This window comes from Lagenorhynchus albirostris, chromosome 18 (genome assembly GCF_949774975.1).
Source record: "Lagenorhynchus albirostris chromosome 18, mLagAlb1.1, whole genome shotgun sequence".
NCBI classification, from domain to species: Eukaryota; Metazoa; Chordata; class Mammalia; order Artiodactyla; family Delphinidae; genus Lagenorhynchus; species Lagenorhynchus albirostris.
In genome coordinates this window covers 17,786,699-17,807,907 of record NC_083112.1, presented here as the reverse complement: position 1 = coordinate 17,807,907, position 21,209 = coordinate 17,786,699, and the positions used below count along the sequence as shown (strand labels likewise).

General features: G+C 38.4%; 1 protein-coding gene across 2 annotated transcripts in view; it reads right to left on the bottom strand.

Annotated features, from left to right (window-relative positions):
* Positions 1 to 21,209, bottom strand: part of KPNA3 (karyopherin subunit alpha 3) — an 87,463-nt gene that overhangs the window by 39,217 nt on the left and 27,037 nt on the right. The window lies entirely within an intron of this gene.

The following is a 21,209-nucleotide window of genomic DNA, read 5'->3' as shown; positions in this document are numbered from 1 at the left end:
TGGTTAGTTTTGTGGGGAGTGGGAGGTAGAGCTTGGCTGCCTAGGATCCATCCCCGTTTCCTAACTGCACCCAGGTTTCTATGGGGAATTATATACTCTCCATTGTGTACAGTCTTGATGGAACCATCTATTAAAGCATCTCACTTTCTCCTAGCAAAAACAGGGCATGAGCTTAAACTCAGCCAGCAGAACTCTCCCCTATAACTCTAAACCTAGAGCAAAATGGAAAGAAAAAAAAAAGCACATTAATTTCCAAAGGAAGCATTTGGACAAGGTAGTGAACCATGCCTATATCCTGAACTTGCTGTGTTCCTAGTTACCTGGTTTCCGTAACTCATTCTTTGAACCACCTCATATTCTTTTATTTCACTTTTCTACTTTTTTCATCTTTTTATTATGGAAATAGAAAAGTTGAAGAGTAGTGGGCACAGAGAACACCCAGAGAGTAATTCAAACAATGGGACCCCAAGTGGTGAGTGCACAGGGGCAGGGCCCCAGGACAGAGCCAGAGGAGGTGGAAGAGGCAGCCGGGCTGGGGGTGGAGCACAGGAGACCCGAAGAAGGCGTGTCCCAGAGGCCAGGTGCCGACGGGCGGAAGAGCCACAAGGAAGCCTCCAGAAACCCTGACAAGTGCTTGGGTGGAACCCTGGTGGGAAGGCTGCCATAGTTTCTAAAAAGCACCCAGCAAAGGTAACAGAGACGCTGAGTACTGGCAATCCTTTCAAGGAGTCTTGCTCCAGGCCAGCAGTTTGGGAACCTCAGAGTCCACACTGGTGAGGAAGCAGGGTCCTCGGGGGCACAGCAGTCCAGGACACCTTTTGAGCACTTCTCAAGCATCATGGCAGGCCCTTCTCACAGCAGCCCTGCTGGGTCGTCCTCATCGTCCCTGGTCCTCAGGTAAGAAAGCCTGTAGGGGTCCCCCGACTTTAAGGAGCAGCTCCTGGCCTCTTCTGGGGATGGAGCCCCAGGGCCCTGTGGGCAGGCACCACCTTGCTCCATCTGCAGGTGCACCGTCTCTAGAGGCTTCTTCTTTCTCTGAGTCGGCAGGGTCTGCCCGGAACCCCCACCTCATATTCTTCTAATAAATTATGGTTTTGCTCTTAAGTCAGCCAGAGCTGATTTTTGATGCTTGCAACTAATGTATTTTATTGCAAACGATTCATGTTTAAAAAAAGTAAATGCCTCATTGTCATGGCCTTAAAATCACATAAAAATGAAAATAAATTTGGGATAGATATTTTGTATCAAAAGATAAAGAAGTATCCTTCTACAGTTTACTAAGAGGCTCTATCAGGAATGTCTTAACAGGAATTAGTGAAATGACTAGATATCCCTTCTCCCCTTGACATAGTGATATAATGCATTACTTTATTACACATACAAATATGATAAATGGTTACATTTTCAGAATAAAGGCTACATGTTATGGTATATTATTATTTTAATATACTGCTAGATTCAGTATGTTATTATTTTATTTAATGATTCTTTTGTTATGGTACCTCTGTCAAGTTTTCTTAAACTGCAGTGATAAATTAATCTCTTTGCAGGGAAAAAATATCCCATGGAACCCAAATTACAAACTTTGTTAAATATATTGAAATATTAACCTAGATATAAACTTGTGCTTAAATATAGATATATATTAAATATAAACAAAACTACCAAACAAAATTCAAATTAGTAACATTTATTTAATGTGATGGAATGATGCACTGATAAAACTATTATCACTAATAGGGTTCAAAAGTACAAAGAAAGAGTCCTGAATCTAATTCTATATTTAATATGTTTCTGCATTTAGGCTTCAACACTATCAATACAGAGAATGCTTTATGTATAAATCAATCATACAAACTGTAATAAATATTGAGCAATCAAATACCAATATTAATGAAGTGTTATTTGATCACTCTGTAAAGAAAGCTGTCTTTATTCACTTGAAGATTAGAATTGCACCAATTGTCAAAATTTGCCTGTATAAACATCTAATCCAATTGTTACTAGAGCTGAGAAGAAAAAGTATTTTCATTGCAATAACTATTACATTTAATTGTTTACAAATTGTTATAAGATAGTACACAACAAAAAGACCCAGGCAGCCTATCTCCTCCAAAATATGATCAAGTTACTGCTACACTGTAATTTCCATTAAAGTGCTACTTCAGCTTGGATAGAAGTGATGAGTTAACTTCTGAAGTACTCTAAATTAGGAATCCACACTTCACAGGGGGTTAGTTAGCATGTGAAGTGCCCAAATCAGAGGTTAGCTCCCAATTAGTAAGTGTTTTGAATATTAACATCTGAATTTAGACATGTGTTTGTTAATTAGCATAAAAGATGTTGGAAATAATTTTATATTGCTGAACTGGAATTCTTCAAGATATACGGATTAACTAGAAACACTGTACAAGTGTCTTGATTCTTACCTGTTTGCGGTTTAAGAATCTGACAAGCCCTGCAATCTGTCTTCAGAGAAGTTTCTGAGTCTAAGTTTCCTTTTGATCCTGTGTCCCACCCCATCTTCGAGGATTCTGTCTGCTAATCCTAGTCAGATCTTTCTGGTATCTGCTGAGGGTTGAAGTTTTATTACAAGGTAGTAGAGTCTAAAAGAGCTAAACCCATAAAACAAGCTATATGACTTTTTGTGACTGCTTGCTAATACATGTTTGTATGGGTAGCAAATTCTGTCTAAGGCTTGTTTTATTATTTTATTATATATAACTCACTGGGAATTCCCTGGCGGTCCAGTGGTTAGGACTCAGCACTTTCACTACCAAGGGCCTGGATTCAATCCCTGGTTGGGGAATTGAGATCCCACAAGCCGCACAGAGCGGCCAAAAAGAAAGAAAAAAAAGAAAAAAGAAGAAAAATAACGTAACTCACTGATAGTAAAATTTCTAAGGAAAACCACCTATTGCCCTCACCTATCTATATAAAGGCCTCCTATTCATCTAAAAGAACCTATGAGTGTAAATGGCCAAATGGCTTAGGTCAGTTAACAACAGGTACTGACTACTATCTATGATACAAGTACCTTTGAGTTAGTCATCACTCATTCTCCTCTCTGTTTAAGTTACAGAAAAAGGCTGCTTCTTAGGGCCTCTCCTCCCTTACATTCTTCCCAAGTGAGCTCATCTACTCTTAAGTCTGCGATTACTGTTTGAAGACCACTCCCAAATATCTATCTTTATTCAGCTCTCTTGCCTGGGTTTCAAATCTGTAAGTATAATATTCACTCATTTGATAAAAATTTACTAAATTCAACCAAAATGCTCCAGGGCAATATGCCTGCAACTAGGAGGCAAGTATAGCAATTATAGTCTAGTACAGTGGTGAGCAAACTGCAGCCTATGGGCCAATTCTGGCAAGCTGTCTATTTTTGCAGGACCCGACAGGAATAGTTCGTATATTTTTAAGTGGTTACATTATAAATGATATTGTGTCTACATTAACTTAATTTTTGTCTCTTGGCCCACAAAGCCTACAATATTTACTATCTCTCCTTTTAAGAAAAAGTTTGCCAGCAGCTGTTCTAGGGAAAAAGATGGTAGTAATAAGCAGTAACACGAGTCTGTTAAATGTTAAGATAGGAAAGTAAATAATAAAGTTCTATACCAGAAGGAGACATGATCAGAGGGTCAGGAAAAGGCTCGCTGAAGAATTAAAATATGTGTGCACGTGTGTATGTTTAGGATTAGAGGACAGATAATTTTAAGGCCTCAAACTCAGCTGCTTAAATATCACACCTGCTCCCCCATCTTCCCCTCCCAAAAAAACACCCCCTACGATTCCATGAATATTCCCAATATTAGGAAACAGTGCAATCATCCAAACCGTTGCACGAACCCCCATCCTGGGAGATCATCCATGTCTACTCACCCTCTCATTCTCTGACATCCAATGGAGTCACCAAAATAGGATTCAAACCTTCTAGCTTTATTGCCACTATCCTAGACTAAGCCACCATCATGTCACATGTCACCCGGATCACTACTAGTCTCCTAGTCTCCTTCTACGCACTGAATCAGTTTTCCACAATGCAGCCAGATCATTCTTTTTTTTAATGCAAACCTGTGTTGCCATTCTCTTGAATAAAACCTCTCGATGGGACTTCCCTGGCGGTCTAGCGGTTAAGACTCTGTGCTTCCAATGCAGGGAGTGCAGGTTCAATCCCTGGTAGGGGAAATAAGATCCCACATGCCACACGGCCGAAAAAAAAGTTACCAAGACAGCCAAACCAAAACCCCATGGATAAAATCTACAAGATTGGGTGACAAGGTAACCCCACGAATTCTCAAATACAAGAAGGATCTGGTTAAATCACCAACTATAGGACTCACATGGGCTCAGCATATCTGCAGAAGGAAACACAAGAGCAGAAGTTACTGGGTAACTGAAGGACTTGAGGGGAGGAGAACCCCAAATCATGAATCGTTAGAGTTTAGAAAGGCAATTTGAGAATAGCTGCAAATGGAAGGGATCTTCTGCACATGCTAACGTTTTAAAATATGACGATAGTAGACTCAAAAACAAGGGGCTGAAGTCCCCATACCTGGAAAAAGCCCTATAACTGCAAATAAATTTCCAGGAAAAGAATTCCAAGTGATCTGGGCTTCCCTGGTGGTGCAGGGGTTAAGAATCTGCCTGCCAATGCAGGGCACATGGGTTCGAGCCCTGGTCCTGGAAGATCCCACATGCCGCGGAGCAAGTAAGCCCGTGCGCCACAACTACTGAGCCTGCGCTGTAGCACCCACGAGCCACAACTACTGAAGCCTGCGCACCTAGAGCCCGTGCTCCGCAACAAGAGAAGCCGCCGCAAAGAAAAGCCCGCTCACCGCAACAAAGAGTAGCCCCCGCTCTCAGCAACTAGAGAAAACCCGCGTGCAGCAGCGAAGACCCAATGCAGCCAAAAATTAAATAAATGAATAAATAAATTTATAAACAAACAAACAAAAAAAGAATTCCAAGTGATCAAGACATGCTCAATTGGGGCAAAGTAAAGAGAGGATCCAGATCAAAGTGGGTTAGTGAAACAAGAGCCAGATCTCAGAAAATAGGAAGATATATAAATAAATAAATAAATATATATTTTATTTAATCACTTAAAAAAAACAGAAGGGGGTCTAGAGTGGTAAAGCTAGAAAAGCTATTCTGACCCCCCACTCACTCCAAAGAGTTCAGGAAAACCTATTATAAAGTATACAATATAAAAGGGTTGGGGTCAAATTCTATGCCATAAGACACAAGGAGCAGAATGATGCAATAAAAGACTACCAAAAAGCTGTACCAACAAAACATGTAAAAATTATATCCTAGAGAATGATAGAAGATGTGAAAGAACATTATAATCAGAATTAGAAACACTCAGTAATGAGGTACTAGAAATCAGGAAAGAATCTGAAATAAAAGAAAAAAATATTTCAAAAAGGAAACCTAACCAAGAACAATAACACAACAGGTAATGCTTAAGAGATATAGAATGTGCAAAGAACTAAAATTTTAATAAAAAAGAAATGAAGGTGAAAATTATTAGAATTAAAGTGACAATAAAGATAATAATTAAAGGGAAAAATATCCTGAAACTAAAAGACTTGAAATAAAATGCTGAAAAAGCACACAATGTACCTGGGAAATCAACCCAGAAAAACCAATACCATAATATATTAGAAAGACTAATGGATTTCAAAAAAAAAGAAAAAGAAAAAAAGAAAGAAAAGAGAAGAGAAAAGACAAGACAGATGCCTCTGGATGTCAGATATGTATACACACACACATATGGCAGATCTGATAAGTGAGTCCAACAAGGTCACAGGATACAAGATAAAAATATAAAAATCTATTTGTATGTCTATATACTAGCAATGAACACATAGGCATCAAAATTAAAAATACAGAGAATATTCTAATTTCATTCTTTTATATGTAGCTGTCCAGTTTTCCCAGCACCACTTTTTTTTTTAATATTTATTTATTTATTTTGGCTGTGCTGAGTCTTAGCTGCAGCACACAGCATCTTCGTTGTGGCGTGCAGAATCTTTAGTTGTGGCATGCGGACTTCTTAGTTGCGGCATGCAGACTCTTAGTTGCGGCATGCATGAGGGATCTAGTTCCTGACCAGGGATCAAAACCGGGCCCTCTGCATTGGGAGAGTGGAGACTTACCCACAGGACCACCAGGGAAGTCCTAGCATCACTTATTGAAGAGACTGTCTTTACTCCATTGTATATTTTTGCCTCCTTTGTCATAGATTAATTGACCATAGGTGTGTGGGTTCATTTCTGGGCTTTCTATCCTGTTCATTGATCTATATTTCTATTTTTGTGCCAGTACCATACCATTTTGATTACTTTAGCTTTGTAGTATAGTCTGAAGGCAGAGAGTCTGATTCCTCCAGCAATATACTAGCAATGAACACATGGGCATCAAAATTAAAAATACAAACAATATCATTAACAATCTTTCAAAAAAATAAATACTTAGGTACGAACCTAACAATACATGTACAAGCTATAGATGTTGAAAATGATACAACACTGATGAAGGAATTCAAGAATCTAAAAAAAAATAGAGAGACACACTGTGTTCATGGATTGGTAGACTCAATTTGATGTCAATTCTCCTCACAATGATATATAGACTTAGCATAATTGCTTTCAAATCCCAGTAATACTAAAGTTTATACAGAAAGCCAAAGTAATTAGAATAGCTAAAATAATTTTGAGGAAAAAAAAAGTGGGAGGAATCAGTCTATCTAACTTCAAGATTTATTATATAGCTATAGTAATAAACACTTGTGTGATATTGGTGAAGACATACATACACTGATCAATGGAATAGAATAGAGAACACAAAACAGACCTACATAAGTATGCTCAGCTGACTTTTGACAAAGGTATGAAAGCAATTCAATGGAGGAAAGTTAGACTCTTCAACAAATGATGCTGTTCAGGTAGCTATTGACAGACAAATATATGAACCTCAACTTAAGACTCATACCTTACACAGAAAATAAAACAAAATGAATCATGCTTAAAAGTAAAACTATAAACTAATTTTTTAGAAGAAAATTAAGAAAGAAACTTTAGGATCTAGAACTAGGCAAAGAGTTCTCAGACTTGACCCTAAAAGCATGATCCACAAAAGGAATAACTGGTAAACTGGACCTCATCAAAATGTTAACATTTTGCTCTGAGAAAGCTTCCATGTGGCGAGGATGAAAACAGAAGCTAGAGACAGAAAAAAAAATCTGCAAACCACATATATATGATAAAGGACTGGTATCTGGAATATACAGAGAACTCTTACTCAAAATTAGAATACACAATCAATTAAATTAGAAAACAGGCCAAAGAAATGAAGAGACATTTCATCAGAGGATATACAGATGGCAAATAAGTATATGAAAAGATGTTCAATGTTATTAGCCATTAGGGAAATGCAAATTAAAACCAAAATGAGTTATTACTACACACCTATCAGAACAGCTAAATTAAATAACTGAGACAACACAAATGCTGGGAAAGATGTGGAGAAACTCCTACATTGCTGGTGGGAATGTAAAACGATACCTGGAAAATCATTTTTTTTTTTGCGGTACGCGGGTCTCTCACAGCTGTGGCCTCTCCCGTTGCGGAGCACAGGCTCCGGACGCGCAGGCTCAGTGGCCATGGCTCACGGGCCCAGCTGCTCCGCGGCATGTGGGATCCTCCCAGACTGGGGCACGAACCCGTGTCCCCTGCATTGGCAGGCGGACTCCCAACCACTGCACCACCAGGGAAGCCCCCGGAAAATCATTTCTTAAAAAACTAAACATGCAAAAAAAAGAAAAAAAAAAAAACTAAACATGCAAATACATTGGACTTAGCAACTACTGAACATTTATTCCAGAGAAATGAAAACTTAGGTTCACAAGAAACCTGTACTCAAGTGTTTATAGAAGCTTTATTCATAATAACCCAAACCTGGAACCCAGACATTCTTCGCAGTTTAAAGAAACTGTGGTACATCCATACCACGGAATGCTATCCAACAATAAAAAGGAATAAACTATTGATACAAGCGACAGCTTGGATGAATCTCCAGGGAATTATGCTAAGAGAAAACAAACCAATGCCAAAAGGTTATATACCATATGATTACATTTATATAACATTCTTCGAGTAACAAAATTATAGAAATGAAGAAGAGATTAGTGGTTGCCAGGGGCTGAGGAGGGGGCAGGATGGGAGGAAGTGAGCATGGCTACAAAATGGCAACATGAGAGATCCCTGTGGTGATGGAAATGTTTTATATCTTGACTGTGTAAATATCAATATTTTACTATAAAGCTGCAAGACGTTACCATTGGGGGAACTGAGTAAAGGGTCTCTCTGTATTGTGTTCTACAATTGCAGGTGATTCTACAATTATCTCAAAATAAAGGTCAATTTTTAGAAACTTTTAAAGGGAATTCCCTGGTGGTCCAGTGGTTTAGGACTCAGTGCTTTCACTGCAGAGGGCACGGTTCAATCCCTGGGCCCACAAGCTGCACAGCACAGCCACAAAAATAAATAAATAAACAAGCAAACCTTTTTTTAAAAAAAACCTTTCTAAAAAAAGGGTATATTTTACATCAGATGCTGAGGAGGGGAAGAAGAGGTCACTACCAATTTCCAAAATGCACAAAATAGGGAAGCAGTAGATAATAACTAAAAGAGAAGGGACTAAATAAAGCTAACTAACCACCATAACAAAAATATAAACCTTCTAAAATATCAAAAAACATACTGAAAGGGCTTCCCTGGTGGCGGAGAGGTTTAGAATCCGCCTGCCAATGCAGGGGACACGGGTTCAAGCCCTAGCCTGGGAAGATCCCACATGTGGTAGAGCAACTAAGCCCATGTGCCACAACTACTGAGCCTGTGCTCTAGAGCCCACGAGCCACAACTACTGAGCCCACGTGCCACAAGTACTGAAGCCCACGCGCCTAGAGCCCACGCGCCTAGAGCGCATGCTCCACAACAAGAGAAGCCACCGCAATGAGAAGGCCATGTGCCACAACGAAGAGTAGCCTCCGCTTGCCACAACTAGAGAAAGCCCGCGTGGGGCAACAAAGACCCAATGCAGCCAAAAATAAATTAAGGGAAAAAAAAAAAGACTCAAAGCCTTCTCTAAAAAAAAAAAAAAAAAAAAAAACTGAAAGAAATACATAAAATAGATTGCATAGAACTATTTTACACATAAATATATGGGAATAGGGAGGAAATAAGGTAGAGAGCTCAAGGAAACTAGGCTACATTTGACTTTAGAACTGTACGAAAATGAATTATATATGTGTATGACAAAATTAAACTTTAAGAAAAAGCAATCCATAAAAATTTTTAAAAATTTATGAACCTAAATGTGCATCCAGTTGGTAGCATAGTCATACTATCCTATGTAACTTTTCAACACAGTAATCTGTATATCCCCAGTCAACCCTAAAGACAAGAGAAGCCTGCATTTGTATAATTGACACTTTATTAAAATTTTGCCCTTTTCAAAACACACGCCCTGGGTTTCCCTGGTGGCGCAGTGGTTGAGAGTCCGCCTGCCGATGCAGGGGACACGGGTTCGTGCCCCGGTCCAGGAAGATCCCACATGCCACGGAGCGGCTGGGCCCGTGAGCCATGGCCGCTGAGCCTGCGCGTCCGGAGCCTGTGCTCCGCAACGGGAGAGGCCACAACAGTGAGAGGCCCGCGTACCGCAAAAAAAAAAACAACAAAAAACAAAAAACACAGGCCCTATAGAACATATTGTTTACATATAATTTCATGTGGTTTTAGAGCCATCAGAAAGCCTCTATCAACTCCAGGTTAAGACTCTCTATAACAAAAATAAATAAATAATTTCACAAAAGGACAGGAAGGAACTTTTTGGGGTGATGGAAGTATTCTAAAACTGGATTTTGGTGATGGTTGCACAACTGAAAAATTTACTAAAATTCAAACTTTATACTAACAATGAGCAAATTATACTATATATAAACTATACCTAAATAACCCTGTTTTTAAAATTCTCTACAATACAGATATTTATATACTTTTCCTTGGGCTACCCAGTCTGTTTTTCTAAATACACTAATTGAAGCAAATGTAAAAATTTTACTTGCGGAGAAGGAGGTAGAAGGCTATATAAGGATATAAAATTGGCCTGTCAAGTGGTGATACTGTTAGAAAACAATAGCTCTGGGACAATAAAAACTAAATTTGCCACCAACTGGTTCATTCATGTTTCAAGGTATTTATGCCAAAGCTGACTTCTGAAAAGCAATGGAAGCCCCAGGGCAGTGAAATGATAGTCTTCAATATGCTGAAGGAACATTAACTTTAAACTCAGAATTCTTATAAAGAAGGAGTTGTAGAATTTAAATACCACCACTTTACAACAGTTAACAAATTAATGGATCTAGGCAATGTTCATCAATGGTTGCTAATACCACAAAAAGAAAGAACCCAACATTATGTACCACCTAATAAAAATTATATGTTACCCATGAAAGTGAAAAGCCAACCCATGGAATGAGAAAAGATTTGCAAATCATATATCTGATAAGGGACTTGTATCTAGACGACATAAATGGACCCTTACCATTCAATAATAAGACAATACAATTTTAAAATGAACAAAGGATCTGAATAGACAGTTCTCCAAAGAAGATAAACAAATGGTCAATAAGCACATGAAAAGATGTTCAACATAATTAGCAATCAGAGAAACAGAAATCAAAATCACGAGACACACATTAAAATGGATAAAATAAAGAAGACAGCTAAGTACTGGTGAGAATGTGGAGAAACTGGAAACTCTCATACACTGCTGGTGGGATTGCAAAATGGTGTAGCCACTGAAAAACAGTCTGGGTGTTCCTCAAAAGGTTAAAAACATTGAGTCATGACATGATTTAGCAACTCTACTCCTAGTATATACCCAAGAGACATGAAAACATGCCTGTACAAAAACTTGTACATGAATGTTCATAGCAACTCTATCCACAATAGCCAAAAAGTGGAAATAAATGTCCATCAACTGATGAATACATACATATAATGTGGTATATCCATACAATGGAAACTCATTCGGCAATACAAAGGAATGAAGTACTAACGTATACTAATAACATGCAAGAACCTTGAAAACATTATGCTAAATGAAAGAAGTCAGTCACAAAAGGCTACATATTATATGATTCCATTTATATAAATGTCCTGAATAGACAAATCTATAGAGATAGAAAGTAGATTAAGGAATTCCCTGGTGGTCCAGTGGTTAGGGCTCCACGCTTCCACTGCAGGGGGCACAGGTATTGATCCCTGATTCCACATGCCTAGCTGCACGGAAAGGAAGGGAGCGAGGAAGGAAGGGAGGAAGATTAGTTGGGGGGGGAGGAGGGAATGGGGGAATGAATCCTAAAGGACGCAACATTCCTTTTTGTGGTAATGAAAATATTCTAAAATTGGATATGGTGATGGTTGCACAACTCATATTTAGTATGAATATGCTAAAAATAAGCATACTGAGCAGATATGAAAATGTATGTGAATTATATCTCAAAATGTTTGTTTTTTTTATAGTATATAATACCACATACAAATCAGACTTGGGGAAGGGAGGGAGCGAGGAAGAAAGGAAGGAAGGAAGGAAGGGAGGGAAGGAGGGAGGGACGGAGGGAGGGAGGAAGGAAGGAAAGAAAAAGAAAGAAAGAAAGAAAGAAAGAAAGAAGGAAGGAAGGGTACAAAGCCTTTAAATTTAACAACCAATTTACCGGAAATAAAAAGAACAGGACATACTAAACATCAAGAGGTTGCAATCAGCAAAATTCAGGATAAACAACCCCATTTCTCTAACAACAACAAGCAACAAGGCAAAAGGGGAAGGGGGAGTGGCTTGGGAAATGGAGTAGGAACCTATAGATTGACAGAGATTTAAAAGACATATCAACCAATCACAATACATGGACCTTATCTGGATACTGATCCAAACAAACTATAATGTGATTTATACATACATTAGCACGTGTTCATGTGTGTTACATATAAAAGACAGCTGGGGAAATCTGAACACTGGATATTTAATACTAAGTTACTACTATTAATTATGTTTAGCTGTAATTTTAAAAATTACTAACTTTTAAAGATATATTATAAAGTATATACAGATTAGAGTAGAAAATAAATTCACCAATAGAAGATATCCCTCAAATAAACCCAAACATACATGGACACTCGATATGATAGAGATGGCACTGCAGACAACTGGGAAAAAGACAGGCCATTCAATAAATGGTCCTGAGCCAAATAATTATCCATGTGGGGGAAAAAAAGAAACTAGATACCTACTATACCACCATACAGAAAAGTCAACTCCAGATGGTTTGAAAATTTATAAAAGCAACAGTGAGTTTTTAAAGAAAAATATCTTTACGATCCCTAAGTGGAGAAAGATTTCTTAAAAGCAGAATACAAAAATGCTAAAACCAGAAGAATAACTTCATTAAAATTTAGAATTTCTGTTCTTTGAAAGATGCCACACAGAAAGTGAAAAAAGAAACCAAACCAGAAGAATACTTGAAGCATGAACAATAATTAATAAATATCCAGAATATACAAAGTACTCATACATCACTGGGCAGACAGGAGAAAGACAAGAAAAGGCATTTCAAAGAAGATAAAACAATAATGCCAACATGAAAAGGTGGTCAACCTCATTACTCAGGAAGATACAAATTAAGACCACAGTGAGACACCATTTTGCACTCAAGATCGCCAAAACATTAGTAGGTATAACATCACCGAGTGTTCATGAAGATGTAGAGCAACTGGTGAGATGTCAGTTGGTACAACCATTTTGGGGAGAAAATTTGGCAAAATATAGTAAAGATGAAAAATACCCAAGTACACAACAATTCTACTCCAAGGTATATAAATCCTACAGAAATTCTTACATATACCCATCATGAGATATATATAAGTGGTTTCTGGCATCATTGGTTTGTAATGGCAAAAAATTTTGAAAACAACTCAAATGTTCATTAAAAAGAAAACAAATGGAATTGTGAGACAATAATTACTCAGCAATGAGGATGAATGAACTACAGCTACACAAATGAATCCAGAAATGTTAAAAAATTTTTTTTATCTTTTCCTGTTACAAATACAGTATGAATATTTCATATAAAAAAACAAGCAAGCAAAATTAAATGCTATGTTATTTCAGGATACAGACATATATGGTAAATCTGGAAAAGCAAAGTAATGATTTACACATATTTATGACAGTGGCTTACTTTTTTTTTTTCTTTTATATGTGGAATTAAATCACACATGCTCTGGCTCTGGAGTCACACATGCAATTTCACTACAACACAGAGGTCCAACCCCCAGGGTACAAGTCCCCCAGCCCTGCCATGGCCAGTACAGCGACAGGAGAATTGAACAAGAATGTCACTACTTAGGCGTGGATTACTTCTGGTAGGAAGCTAGGGATGGGAATCAGAGAAATAGCTTTTGTTCTAGTTCTTAAATTGAGTACTGGATTCATGGATATCTCTTTTATTATTGCTTCGAAACTTATATCTACATTATCTATTTTTGTATATCAAATGTTACAAAATTTTTTTAATGTTTAAAGGAAAGAAAATAGCACTACTGATATACAACCATGCGTTTGAGTTGTCAATAGTTGTGATCCATTGACATTTTGCCTCCCATCTCACTTGTGACCAGTAGCATCAACACACCAAACTGGAGTCATGCAGAGTGTAAACTAATACTAATAATTCCCCATCAGATTTCAGTCCTAAGAATGTGATCCAGAAAACACTGACAATCTCAGTATCACTCCAGTCTAATTCAAACTCTCATTCACCTTCTCATACTACACTTTGCTCTGGGTTAGTACTTCTCAAATTTTTAGCCTGCATCAGAATAAACTGGCTTTGTTAAAACACACACTGCTGGGCTCCATTCCCAGATTTCTCAGCAACAGGTCTGGGGTAAGGGTTCAGAATTTGTTTCAAACAAGATCCCAGATGAGGACTTCCCTGGTGGTACAGTGGTTAAGAATCCACCTGCCAATGCAGGGGATTCGGGCTCGAGCCCTGGTCTGGGAAGATCCCACATGCTGTGGAGCAACTAAGCTCGTGCACCACAACTACTGAGCCCGTGTGCCACAACTACTGAAGCCCACGTGACTAGAGCCCGTGTTTCGCAACAAGAGAAGCCACCACAATGAGAAGCCCGCGTACCGCAACGAAGAGTAGCCCCCGCTCGCCTCAACTAGAGAAAGCCCGCGCATAGCAATGAAGACCCAACGCAGCCAAAAATCAATCAATCAATAAATAAAAATGATCCCAGACGATGCTGATGTTGATGCTGCTGGTCCAAGGAACCACACTCTTAATCACTGCTCTAGGTTTTATTTTCTTCCATAAAATATCCAACAGAATTATCATTAAATTAGAAAGTACCCAAAATTATACTGAACAATTTTCCTCTAAGGTTTAATGTAAATTATTCAACACACACTGAATACATATTGTACAAATTACATGAGTGCACTATCCTACAATGGCACAATACAGTGGTTAGAAACGTTTGCTCTGGAGTCAGCGGTCTAGGGTTAAATTCTGGCTCTCCCACACGCAAAGATGATGACACTCTGGGAATGTTACTGGTCTCTCTACCTCAGCTTCTTTCTCTATGAAATAATAACAGTGCCTCATAGGACTATTGCAACAAATGAGTCAAATTCATGTTAAATGTTTATAATGGGAACAGTGCGTGGCATAGAAAGCCTCAAAGAATATTAGCTATCTTCATCATCATTAATGATGCTTCCATATTCCTCATGTGTCAGCATCAATGTTGCATCTATCTCCATACCACTCAAGACCACTGCTTCTACCCAGCTGTGGAAAAGGTTTATACCATTTAACCATATCACCTTGTGCCCATTCTCATTTCTGTCACCAGTGCCCTTATAATCACTAACGACTAGCAGCTGGCTTAGTTTTCCTCTCCAAACCAAGTTCTGACCACATCCCTGGTGTCTTCAGCAACACTTCAAACAGCCCAGTTCAACAGGCTGGCCAGGTACAGGTTCTTCTTTTTTTCTAAGTTTCCAGCAATCCCTTCATCAAGAACCAGCCAGAGATCTGCCAGGCCAATCAGGATAAATTTTGGATGTTTTACATTTCATTCAAAAACTCTGGAACGGTCAACATTTTAATACGAAATGGGTAGACTTTCCCTTAAACACTATGTACAATGTTCTCTAATTTGAAGAATCTCTGACCCTAGTGGCAAAACTCTCCCTACATCCAATTAAGGCATTAAACAATTTCCCATTAATTAGCCATTTGACAGACTGATCTAGATCCACAAAGATTACTTTAGTCTCTTAGCTCCTTGACTTTCTCCCAATTTATTAACCCCTTCCTGTTTTTGCTTCATTCTCACATAGTCCTCATACTTCAACAACTTTGCCCCTTGTATTTCAATCTTGTTGCCCTGGCAAAAAGCTAACCTTGGGTCACTTCAAGTCTCACTGCAAAAGCTGGACTGCTAAATGTTGCAAGAGAAAACAAAAACAAACCTCAACCTCCAATATGGGTATTATCAACTATAGGTCTCCAATCTCTATTAAACTCTCAATGCTTGCTGTTTGGAAATCTTTCCAGCCTTCCCTAGGTAGGTTTTCTACAAAAAGCTACTGCTCTCAAGCCCCCTTTTCCATACCCTCCTTCCTCTCTGCAGAAAACCAGGCCTTCTGTTTATTTATTTTTATTGGAGTATAACTGCTTTACAATGTTGTGTTAGTTTCTGCTGTACAATTAAGTGAATCAGCTATATGTACACACATACCCCCTCCCTCCCATCCACCCCCCAATCCCACCCATCTAGGTCATCACAGAGCACCAAGCTGAGCTCCCGATACTATACAGCAGGTTCTAACTAGCTATTTTACACTTGGCAGTGTATATATGTCAATCCTAATCTCCCAATTCGTTCCCTCCCCCACCACCCCTGGCATCCACATGTCTGTTTTCTATGTCTGCGTCTCTATTCCTGCCCTAGAAATAGGTTCATCTGTACCATTTTTCTAGACTCCACATATATATGCGTTAATATACGATATTTGTTTTTCTCTTTCTGACTTACTTCACTCTGTATAACAGACTCTAGGTCTATCCACAGCTCTACAAATGACCCATTTTTGTTCCTTTTTATGGCTGAGTGATATTCCCCAATTTCGTTCCTTTTTATGGCTGAGTGATATTCCACTGTATATATGTACCACATCTTTATCCATTCACCTGTTGTTGGACATTTAGGTTGTTTCCATGTCCTGGCTATTGTAAATAGTGCTGCAAATGAACACTGGGGTACATGTGCCATTCTGAACTATAGTTTTCTCAGGGTATATGCCCAGTGGTGGGATTGCTGGGTCATACACAGTAGTTCTATTAGTTTGTTAAGGAACCTCCATACTGTTCTCTATAGTGGCTGTATCAGTTTACATTCCCACCAACAGTGTAAGAGGGTTCCCTTTTCTCCACACCTTCTCCAGAATTTATTGTTTGTAGATTTTATGATGATGGCCATTCTGACCGGTGTGAGGTGATACCTCACTGTATTCATTTGCATTTCTCCGATAATTAGTGATGTTGAGCAGCTTTTCATGTGCCTCTTGGCCATCTGTATGTCCTCTTTGGAGAAATGTCCATTTAGGTCTTCTGCCTATTTTTTGATTGGATTGTTTGTTTTTTTAATATTGAGCTGTATGAGCTGTTTATATATTTCGGATATTAATCCTTTGTCCATTGATTCATTTGCAAATATTTTCTCCCATTCTGACAGTTGTCTTTTGGCTTTGTTTATAGTTTCCTTTGCTGTGCAAAAGCTTTTAAGTTTCATTAGGTCCCAGTTGTTTACTTATTATTTTATTTATTTCCATTACTCTAGGAGGTTGGTCAAAAAAGATCTTGCTGTGATTTATGTGGAAGTGCGTTCTTCCTGTTTTCCTCTAAGAGTTTTATAGTGTCTGGTCTTACATTTAGGTCTTTAATCCATTTTGAGTTTATTTTCATGTATGGTGTTAGGGACTGTTCTAATTTCATTCTTTTACGTGTAGCTGTCCAGTTTTCCCAGCACCACTTATTGAACAGACTGTCTTTTCTCCATTGTATATCCTTGCCTCCTAGTTGACCAAAGGTGTGTGGGTTTATCTCTGGGCTTTCCATCCTATTCTATTAATCAATATTTCTGTTTTTGTCAGGCCTTCTATTTATTAAGAAAAAAGAAACCATTAGATAGTAGCAATTCCCTCAACTTCATTTCATGCACTGCACCTCCACATTTCCTCCTCAATCCCATCCCCAATAAACTGCATCTTCAAACATCCTTCTTTCCTTTCATTCTAACACAGTGACAGGGTCTATCTTTCTTTTTTTTTTTTTGCGGTACACGGGGCCTCTCACTGTTGTGGCCTCTCCCGTTGCGGAGTACAGGCTCCGGACGCGCAGGCTCAGTGGCCATGGCTCACGGGCCCAGGCGCTCCGCAGCATGTGGGATCTTCCCAGACTGGGGCGCGAACCCGTGTCCCCTGCATCAGCAGGCGGACTCTCAACCACTGCGCCACCAGGGAAGCCCGACAGGGTCTTTCTTCATCAAATATCCCCTCTCCCATTTTTCAACCTCTATTTCTCATCATCATGAGTCAACTCAAGTCTCTTTCATATTTTTTAAAAAAGAAAGAAAAAAAAAACCTCTTCCTCAACCTACATTTTCTTCTGACTACTGTCTTCCTTAACCAAAATTCTTTAAAGAATAGTCTACACTGTTTTCCACTTCTTCACTTCCATTCACTTAGCCAGCTCCCATAAAATTCCATTTACACTGCTTTTGCTAACATCATCAGCAATCTTCTATTCATGAAACACAGTCCTTATGTGGCATCTATGCAGGAGAACACTGTTAACCATTCATTCTTACCTCCTTGACTTCCATAATACCATCCTCTTTGGCCTTCTTCTTCATCCATGCGTGATGTTCTTCCCTTATGTTCTGTCTATAACCCTGTAGGCCATTCATCTACTCACTCTACAAACTCTGTCTAGAATATTATATTTCCATGGCTTCACTTATCAACTACATACTAATAATTGAATCATCTGGGTTTGTTTACTGATGAATTCTGAAACGTAATGATGTGCAACTTTTCAGTAAGGTTATAAACATATGTATTAGGAAACATTTAGTTAATCTTTAAATATAGGGAAATATTTTTATCTGGTGTTTAAAACAGTATAGTGTTCTGCCTACCTATGTAGAGTCTAGGTTGCAATTAGTCAATACATCACAGTGGAACCATTGCTCCTTTTGCTTGCTGTTGTTACAACAGCTTTGAGATATAAATTCACAAACCACACAACTGCACCATTTAAAGTGGACAAATTCAATGGTTTTTAGTATACTCACAGAGTGTGCAACCACCACCAAAATCAATTTGAGTATTTTTCCTTTTTCTTTTCTTTTTTAAAAAAAATTTTTGGCCACTCTGCACGGCACGCGAGATCTTAGTTCCCAGGCCAGGGATCGAACACCTGCCCCCTGCAATGGAAGCGGGGAGTCTTAACCACTGGACCACCAGGCAAGTCCCTAGAGTATTTTCATCACTACAAAAAGAAACCTCATTTCCTTTAGCAGTCACCTCCCCATTCTACCCAACTCCCACCTCAGTCCTATGCAACATTTATCTACTTTTTGTCTCTAAAGATTTGCCTCTTCTGGACAGTCATATAAATAGAATCATACATTATATTTTTTTTGTAACTGGTTTCTCCACTTAGCATAACGTTTTCAAGGTTCATTCATGTTGTTACCTTTTATCAGTACTACATTCCTTTTGTTGCTGAATAATACTCGATTGTAAGCATATACCACATTTATCCACTCGTTAGCTGACAGACATCTGGATTATTTCTACTTTTTTACTATTATGAATAAGTTTTGTGGAGAAATGTTTTTATTTCTTTGGGGTACACAACTGGGAATGGAATTGCTGCATCATATTGTAACTCAATGTTTAACCTTCTGAAGCTGCCAAACTGTTTTCCAAAGAGGTTATACCATTTTTACAATCCCACCAACAATGATGAGGGTTTTCGTTTTGCCACATTCTCACCAACATCTGTAATTATCTGTTATTATTCTAGCCATCCTAGTGGGTTTCGTGAAGTGGCATCTCATTGTGACCAATGATATTTACCATCTTTTCATGAGCTTATTGGCCATCTGTATATTTTTTTTGGAGAAATGTCTATCCAAGTCTATTGCCCATTTCTGAATTGGGTTGGCCTTTTACTATTGAGTTTTAAGAGTCCTTTATATACTTTAGATACAAATCCCTTATCAGACATAATTTGCAAATACTTTCCTGCGTTCTGTGGGTTTCTTTTCTTTTCTTTTCTTTGCGGTACGCGGGCCTCTCACGCTGTGGCCTCTCTTGTTGCGGAGCACAGGTTCCAGACGCGCAGGCTCAGCGGCCATGGCTCACGGGCCCAGCCGCTCCGTGGCATGTGGGATCTTCCCGGACTGGGGCACAAACCCGTGTCCCCTGCATCGGCAGGCGGACTCTCAACCACTGCGCCACCAGGGAAGCCCCTGTTTGTAGATTTTTTGATGACGGCCATTCTGACCACTGTGAGGTGATACCTCATTGTAGTTTTGATTTGCATTTCTCTAACGATTAGTGATGTTGAGCATCCTTTCATGTGTTTGTTGGCAGTCTGTATATCTTCTTTGGAGAAATGTCTATTTAGGTCTTCTGCCCATTTTCGGATTGGGTTGTTTGTTTTTTTGATATTGAGCTGCATGAGCTGCTTGTAAATTTTAGAGATTAATCCTTTGTCAGTTGCTTTGTTTGCAAATATTTTCTCCCATTCTGAGTGTTGTCTTTCTGTCTTGTTTATGGCTTCCTTTGCTGTGCAAAAGCTTTTAATTTTCATTAGGTCCCATTTGTTTATTTTTGTTTTTATTTCCATTTCTCTAGGAGGTGGGTCAAAAAGGATCTTGCTGTGATTTATGTCATAGAGTATTCTATGTTTTCCTCTAAGAGTTTTATAGTGTCTATCTTTACATTTAGGTCTTTAATCCATTTTGAGTTTATTTTTGTGTATGGTGTTAGGGAGTGTTCTAATTTCATTCTTTTACATGTAGCTGTGCACCACTTATTGAAGAGGCTGTCTTTTCTCCATTGTATATTCTTGCCTCCTTTATCAAAGTATAAGGTGACCATATATGCGTGGGTTTATCTCTGGACTTTCTATCTTGTTCCACTGATCTACATTTCTGTTTTTGTGCCAGTACTCAGCTAGCATTTTAAAAAACTGAGCAAATTTTTCACTTTACAGATAACTTTGCAATGGGATTCCTTTAAAACGTAAGTTCTCCTGGTTAACACAAGAGGGCTGGAAAGATAGGACTAGACAATAGGTCTTTATGTTTCAAAGAGTTTTATATTTTAGAGCAATACCAGGAATAATTTAATGCAAGAATGCTACCCAAAATAGAGAAAGGAGAATTGTTACACATTATGAATATATTCAATATCTTAACTGTGGTGATGGGTTCATGAGAATATACATGTCAAAGCTTATCAAACGTGTACTTTAAATATGTGCGGTTTATTGTATGTTAATTATACCTCAAAGAGCTGCTTTTAAAAAAATAAGCCTTAGTGAATATGACTCAAACTATTAAAAAACCATATTTCTATGTACCTTTTTAAGGTATTAAAGCTACAAGAGTGATGCAATGGAAAGAGTACCTGAATGGTTATGCCACTAGTTATGTGATCTTGAGCACATTACTTAACCTCTCTGAACTCCAGATTCCTTATTTAAGAAATGAAGATACCATGATCTATCTCCCTGGGACAGTACAGTGAAAGTATTTGCAGTAAATGGTCCTTCATGATGTCTACGAAATACGATTTGTTATTTACTCTACAAAGTAGGTGTACATATATAAGCCATTCATTCAAACTTATGCTTTAGTAACTCATCAAATATCAATGTGAGTACTAAAAGCAAACATATTTACCTTATATATAACCTAAATCAAAGTCCAAAATGTACATACCTCTATTATCATTTTTCATCTTTCTACTTTCAAGCTACTTGTATC